We start from the raw sequence: 8,686 nt of genomic DNA on the forward strand, positions 1-8,686 counted from the left end.
AGGTGAGGGCGTGAGGCAGTTCCTGGCGGACGGCTCGCCGACGGGTGGCGCAGGGTGGAACTCCGGTGCGAAAATTGCGGGAAGTGGTCGGAGGCTGCGGCGGTGGTTGGTTGGGTGGAGAAAGCGATGAGGATTTTTGGATCGGGAGGAGATCCCGAGGAAGAAGGTTGGTAGGTGGCGGCGGGCAGGGGGATGGATGGGACATTGCTCCTAAAATTTAGGGTTAGGGTCTAGTTTATATAGCAAGGGGATTAGGGCAGGGTTAATTGGATCCTCCGATCATAATCGGGTGGTCGAGAAAAATAAGCTAGGAGAGTCCAACAAAGAAAACGGTGATGCTTTATAGATGTTTGGTGATGATCCGGATCCATTGGTAACGATAGCCGGGTTCGGGTTCGGGGAAGTTTTCGGACACGGGCGAGGGGTCGATGCACTGTGCAGAGAGGTTCGAATGGCCGGACAACAAAAGAACAGTCGGTCTTGAGAAAGGTCAACAGAGACGAGGAAGAAGCGGCAACTATCAACGGGTGCAAGTTTTAAGAAAACATGCGGATGCAATGCGTATGATGCAATGATGAATGCAACAAATAAAAATAAAACACACGGCGACAACAAGGCAGCTGGAAGACTTCTGGAGCGTCGGTCTCGGGGCGTTACAACACTTCACCACTACAAGAGGATCTCGTCCCGAGATCTAGGATGGCACCGGAGAGAAACGGAAGAGGAAGAGGTAAAACAAAGTTGCTTCTTTGACAAACGAGTGAAACCACGAACCTTGAGAGGTCGCAAAGCTTGAAGAAATGACACGACGGAGGTGAACAAAATTTAAAACACTCCATTCAGCAAGAGGAACAAGGAACATTACAAGAACCTTGTAGGTTGAAAAACATGGAAATAAGAGCTTCACGAACGAAAAGAATATGACCACACCGATAGAAAAGAGAAACAAGGAACACCATATGAACTTTGGAGTTTGCAAAGCTATGAATGACGAGAACAATGGACGAGAAGTACATGCAAGCACTCCGGTTGAAACGAGATGTACAAGGAATGATAATGATCAATTACGATAACGCTCCGGTTGGAAAATGGAAGGGGTAGAATATGAACTTGGCAAAATGAAAGCACTTGGATGAGACTCCGGTTAAAAGAGGAATGGTAGACACAACACTCCGGTTAAATGGATAAGCAATAAAAAAAACACGATCCTCACAAATCGAGATGATAAGTGAAGAGAGCAACATCCATGCCTCCAGAAGAAAAAATAGAAGATAGATCATTGAAATAAAGGAATGGAGAAGAAAATGACAACTTCTGCCACAAATGAGCTTGGAAAGCACCCTTCCAAGAAGGTTAGAACGGAGTTGTTAGAAAACCAACAATGAAACGAATAAGCTTGTAGTGGGCTTATGGAAAAACTTCTCAAAATAGAGGCGAAATTCTGCCACTACGGAAACAACTAATATAATTGATAACACCAACGAGATGAAAAAACTTCTTTCACCAAGAGGATAGGAGAAACCTTGGATCATTGATAAGCACCATAATAGCAACATTCCTTAGGGAAGGCTTTAGGTGAAATATGACACAAGATAACTCCAACAAAGAGATTGATGGATTTAAAATATCTCATCCGTGACAACATGTGAAACGCGAAACATGAATGTAAATTGTCAAGAATGATATAACACCATCTCAAACGATAAGGTAGAAAGAATTGCACTTCAGAATGCACGATGAAGAATGCTTGATCTCCTCCAACAAGGATGTTGACGACAACTAGAAGAAGGAATGAAATATTAGATGAACCACCATGTAGAGCCTCCATGAATAACTCCGGTAATAAAGGATGATAAAAGAAAGAGAAGTTGAGAACACAAGGTGAAGCCTTGCGATGATTTAGATGGAACTTCGCGACGAGATAATGCGGAAAACTTGGAACTCCGGAAGAAAGATGAACAACATATAACTGAGAAATTGATACCATTACGAACTCCGGCAGAAAGAATTAAACACTTGGATGAAACAAGAACAATAATTATGTTATGCGTATCCTTCACCAATATAAATTGATGACAAGCAACGGATTTCGCATACTATTTATTCTCATGGGAAAAAATGATTAAAGAGAGATAGAACAAACTTGGGAAGGTCTTGAACGAACCACCGGTAGGATTTGAAAGAACGAATGAAACTATATGATAACGAAGGAAGAGAACTCTTGAACGAACCACCGTAAGAATTGAAAATGAACGAAGAAAAGATAAAGAAACACCGGGAAGAATTAGAAAACGAAAGAAGATACTTGAGGGGATTTAGATACAAGTGAACGATTATATGACGAGCTGATTAGAGAATACTTGAATGATGCACCGGTAAGATTTGGAGAATGATATCTGAAAGCTGAGAATGAATAATTCTGAGATGATGAGTTCCAGAGAATCAAACTGAAAAGACTCCTGAATTGCTCTGGATGGTTATGAAAAGAATTCTCGCAATCGAAAACAATTATGAGAGGATGGCATCAAGCTGGAACTACGCATCTTTAAGAGAACGGAGCAAGGTTTAAGAGAAAATCTTCTTTGGTCTTCAAAATCCGAGAATGACGACGAGAAACACCACCATGACTTGTTGAGACACTCCGGAATAATGAAGAATACAAAGGTTGAATCAACAATGAAAAGAATTTGAACGCGATCTTGGAAAGCATCTGACTGATGAAATCCATTCTTACGTCAAACTTCGAAAGGAATTTGGGAATAGCTCCGGGAAAATTAGAAGAGTCAGGTAAGATCCTGGGGAAAGACCTGTGGGTTAGGGCCCACTCAAAAGATACACCGTTGAATGATTAAAAGAAAGATTGCGCCGGTTGAATTAAATGGCTCAAAAGAGATAACAACCTCGAGATAGCTTGAACGGATTGGAATGGAAGTGTGAATCTTCTGAGATATCTTGTACACTCTGGAACCAATGAAAATAGTGAGAGGTGAATGATTGAGAGGTGCACCGGAATGAGAAAGCATTGAAGCGAGGAAAGGAATATGATCGACACTGAAAGCTTGAATTGAATCCACCGGAGAAGAAAAGAGAACGGAGAATGATGAACTTGAAGCTTCGTGAGCATCTTCATGAGAAATCACCGGTTAAGAACATGGAGGAAAAGAATGAAGAGACTTCACATCCATAAGATGGATACTTGATTAAGAAATCTGAGTGTTTGAAGAAAAAGGGTGGGAGGGCGAGAAAAACAAAGGCAACTTGGGACGGATGAAACAAACACCGTTGAGTAAAAACTTAGAATTAATCTCGTGAATGTGGAAAAATGATAGTATTAGCCTGGAGAGAAGCACGCCGGTTAGAAAAGGAATTGATATGACAACCTCAGTGATCAAGAAGGATTAGTATTCACTTAGAAATATGAGAACAGCATTTAGGGAAGGTATGGATCCACACTTGACATCGAAGCAACTCGAATACCACAACTCAAAAACAAAACAAGGATTTGGCTCGCAGAATAAGCCGAAAACAAACATATGATAGACCCCATATCGTATCATGTGTCTGTTGGAAGGATATCCTATGAGATACTTGAATTCCCACCTATAAACTCCCGAAACTTTCTGGTTATGCAATCTGGTGTTGGGGATACAGGGGACGCAATATATCTCACCCAAACTAACAATACCTAGATCCAGCTGTATCCATCCTTCAACACATAACAAAGAAACCATCGGAAATCATTTACCTCAACCTTCGAAAAGCATCCGTTATACGAGTTATGGCAATACTCCCGAACTCCCGCCCCAGTACTGGGTGGCGTCGAGGTGATCTCACCAACAACTGCATAAAAGAGATTTTCGATGTCGGCGAAACTCAGGTATTCCAGAACTGCAACGATAAAATTGTGACGACAACACCTCGGAGCTCAACTCCCCGGGACACTGCCACAACCCCTAAATGTCAGGAGGCACCAAGAACAATGTTCTCATCACAAAACCATCGGAACGATTCCAAGATACCCGCGTGATCCTAAAAAAAATAGTGAAATTTGAGGAGAGGAAAAGTCAAAACATCTACGTCAGGAGACCTCACCAGAGCGATGAAGGGACTGAGGAGTAAAAAGAATCCTACTCTCCGATATATATAATCCTAAGACTCAAAATATTTTTGTTCTAGACTCAACAACGCCAGCGATTCGATCAAGCAGGGGGCTCCTAAGTCGGGGATGGCTCTGATTACCAACTTGTAACACCCACGATGCGGCTATATCTCCCACGTGTCGAGGCACGACTTAGAGGCATAACTGCATTGTGGTTTTGTCACAAGAAGGGTCATCTTCACACAATCCCATGTAATGAACAAGAATGGGATAAAGAGTTGGCTTACAATCGCCACTTCACACAATACATAAATAAATTCATACATCATTCAAAATACACACATAGACCGACTACGGTCAAATCCAAATGAATAGAAGATAACCCCAAATGCTAGATCCCTGATCATCCCAACTGGGCTCCACTACTGATCATCAGGAAACAAAACATAGTAACGACCAAGTTCTTCGTCGAACTCCCACTTGAGCTCGATTGCATCAACTGCACTGGTATCACCGGCACCTGCAACTGTTTTGGAAGTATCAGTGAGTCACGAGGACTCAGCAATCTCACACCCGCGAGATCAAGACTATTTAAGCTTATAGAAAGGAAAGGGTAGTGAGGTGGAGCTGCAGCAAGCACTAAGCATATATGGTGGCTAACATACGCAAATAAGAGCGAGAAGAGGAACAACGGAACGGTCGTCAACTAGTAATGATCAAGAAGTGATCCTGAACTCCTACTTACGTTCAAGCATAACACAAGACCGTGTTCTCTTCCCGGACTCCGCCGAAAAGAGACCATCACGGCTACACATGCGATTGATGCATTTTAATTAAGTCAAGTGTCAAGTTCTCTACAACCGGATATTAACAAATTCCCATCTGCCACATAACCGCGGGCACGGCTCTCGAAAGTTTATACCCTGCAGGAGTGTCCCAACTTAGCCCATTATAAGCTCTCATGGTCAACGAAGGATATTCCTTCTCCCGGGAAGACCCGATCAGTCTCGGAATCCCGGTTTACAAGACATTTCGACAATGGTAAAACAAGACCAGCAAAGCCGCCCGATGTGTCGACAATCCCGATAGGAGTCGCACGTACCTCGTTCTCAGGACACACCGGATGAACACTACGTACAACTAAAACCAGCCCTCAAGTTTCCCCGAGGTGGCGCTGCAAGTGGCTCTAGTTTGGACCAACACTCCGAGGAGCACTGGCCCGGGGGGGGTAAAATAAGATGACCCTTGAGTCTGCACAACCCAAGGGAAAAAGGCTTAGGTGGCAAATGTTAAAACCAAGGTTGGGCCTTGCTGGAGGAGTTTTATTCAAAGTGAAATGTAAAGGGGGGCCCATAAATCACCCAACCGCGTAAGGAACGCAAAATCAAGGAACATAACACCGGTATGACGGAAACTAGGGCGGCAAGAGTGGAACAAAACACCAGGCATAAGGCCGAGCCTTCCACCCTTTACCAAGTAAAATAAGAGATATTGTGATATCCCAAAAATATCCATGTTCCAACAAGGAACAAACTTCATCTTCACCTGCAACAAGCAACGCTATAAGAGGGGCTGAGCAAAAGCGGTAACATAGCCAAACAACGGTTTGCTAGGAAAGGTGGGTTAGAGGCTTGACATGGCAATATGGGAGGCATGATATAGCAAGTGGTAGGTAGCGCGGCATAACAATAGAGCGAATAACTAGCAATTAAAGATAGAAGTGATTTCGAGGGTATGGTCATCTTGCCTGAGATCCCGCAAGGAAGAAGAACGAGTCCACGAACAAGACAAAGAGATGTAGTCGAACGAATCGTCACAACTCTGGAACGAAACCGAAGCTAAAGAGAGAAGCAACCCGGAAAGAAACAAACAACATAGTAAACACACAATCATAAACATGACATGATGCACAATCAAGTATGATGCATGTCCGGTTTAATGAGGCATGGCATGGCAAAGTGCAACAAACAATACTACAAATTAAGTGGAGCTCAATTTGCAACGAGTTGCATAATGACGAAACACCACATTCGAGTTATTTAGTTCGCTCTCGTCTAAGCTACCCAACAATATTAAATGTTATTAAACATGGCAAGGGGTGAAGCATAAGTAAACTAACTATTTAAGCAAGTTAAATGAGGCCGGAAACAATCAACAACAATTCTGGAAAATCCTCATGTCCACATTTTAGATTTGGTACTGTTCTGCCCTAAACACAATTTTTAATGTTGTTAAACAGCATAATAAAGTGCACCATGTTAATCTATGCATTTTTCTACCCCATTTACATATAAAGTTTATTAAAATCCGAGCTACGGTTATTTAGTTATGAAATAAAACATTTTAGCATAATATTTAAGCAAAATTAAACAAACAACATGTTAAACATTTTAAACATGGATGCAAGCAGCATATTATGAAACTAGATGCAATTCTAATCATTTCACATATTAAAATCATTTTAAACCGATGCACCATTTGTGAGTTATCTAATGCATGATCTAGAGGGACTTTTCTGTAAAACAGGTAAATCACTCGATAATTGGACAAATTCGCAGAACGGGAAAAAAACATCCACTGGGCTGAAACTTGTTGGGCCAACAGTGTACAGGAGAGGGGCTGGAGGGGGCTGCTCACCCATGGGCTTCGGCCCGGTCGGTAAAGCAGCAGGCCGCGGCAAGGGAGCTGGGCCGACTTGAGTCAGCGCGCTGGCCCAGGCGAGAGGAGGCAGGGCGCGGTCAACGCGGGGGACGGGGGAGCGGGCGCCTCGTCCTCTGCTCGTTACTGAAGAACGAGCAACAGAAGCAGCGGCAGGTTCATGGCGATGCAGAAGACGGCGCCGGGGAAGGACTTGGCGAGGAGGCGACCTCCGGCGACAAGTGGGTGGCGGGGACGACGGGATCCGGCGGTGAGACGGCGACCCAGCGAGAACTAAGGCGAGGCAGGGGTCGGGGCACGTCTCGTCCTCCTGCTCGAAGCAGAGGATGCAGGGGAAGCAGAGGCCGGCGGCGAGGGATGCAGGGTCGCGAGGCGGCGGCGCTCGGGCAGACGGGAGGAGCGGGCACGAGGGCTTCCCTCCCTGGAAGGAGGCGGAGGCGACGGGAACCTCCAGGAGATCGGGGCGGAAGGCTCTTGCAAAACGGCGGCGTCGCGACACAATCAGAGGAAGCGAGAGAGAAGAAGTGGAGGAAGGAAGGAGAGGGGCGACGGTGTAACGCCCACGATGCGGCTATATCTCCCACGTGTCGAGGCACGACTTAGAGGCATAACCGCATTGTGGTTTTGTCGCAAGAAGGGTCATCTTCACACAATCCCATGTAATGAACAAGAATGGGATAACGAGAGTTGGCTTACAATCGCCACTTCACACAATACATAAATTAATTCCTACATCATCCAAAATCCACACATAGACCGACTACGGTCAAATCCAAATGAAAATAAGATAACCCCAAATGCTAGATCCCCGATCGTCCCAACTGGGCTCCACTACTGATCATCAGGAAAAGAAGCATAGTAACGACCACGTTCCTCGTCGAACTCCCACTTGAGCTCGGTTGCATCATCTGCACTGGCATCATGGGCACCTGCAACTGTTTTGGTAGAATCTGTGAGTCACGAGGACTCAGCAATCTCACACCCGCGAGATCAAAAATATTTATGCTTATAGGAAAGGATGGTGTAATGAGGTGGAGCTGCAGCAAGCAACTAAGCATATATGGTGGCTAACATACTCAAGTGAGAGCGAGCAGAGAAGCAACACAACGGTCGCGAAGCTAGAAATGATCAAGAAGTGATCCTGAAACTACTTACGTTCATGCATAACTCAAACCGTGTTCGCTTCCCGGACTCCGCCGAGAAGAGACCATCACGGCTACACACACAGTTTATGTATTTTAATTAAGTCAAGTGACAGGTTCTCTACAACCGGACATTAACAAATTCCCATCTGCCTCATAACTGCGGGCACGGCTTTCGAAAGATAATACCCTGCAGGGGTGTCCCAACTTAGCCCATTATAAGCTCTCACGGTCAACGAAGGATAAACCTTCTCCCGGAAAGACCCGGTCAGTCTCGGAATCCCGGTTTACAAGACATTTCGACAATGGTAAAACAAAACCAGCAAAGCCGCCGGATGTGCCGACAAATCCCGATAGGAGCTACACATATCTCGTTCTCAGGGCACACCGGATAAGTCAAGCTACGAGTAAAACCAGGCCTCGAGTTTCCCCGAGGTGGCCCCGCAGGCTGCTCGGTTCGGACCAACACTCGAAGGAGCACTGGCCCGGGGGGGTTAAATAAAGATGACCCTCGGGCTCGCGAAAACCCGGGGGAAAAAGGCTTAGGTGGCAAATGGTAAAACCAAGGTTGGGCCTTGCTGGAGGAGTTTTATTCAAGGCGAACTATCAAGGGGGTCCCATAAATCACCCAACCGCGTAAGGAACGCAAACTCAAGGAACATAATACCGGTATGACGGAAACTAGGGCAGCAAGAGTGGAACAAAACACCAGGCATAAGGCCGAGCCTCCACCCTTTACCAAATATATAGATGCATTAATTAAATAAGAGATATTGTGATATTCCAA

Source organism: Triticum aestivum, chromosome 2D (assembly GCF_018294505.1).
Source record: "Triticum aestivum cultivar Chinese Spring chromosome 2D, IWGSC CS RefSeq v2.1, whole genome shotgun sequence".
Lineage (NCBI taxonomy): Eukaryota > Viridiplantae > Streptophyta > Magnoliopsida > Poales > Poaceae > Triticum > Triticum aestivum.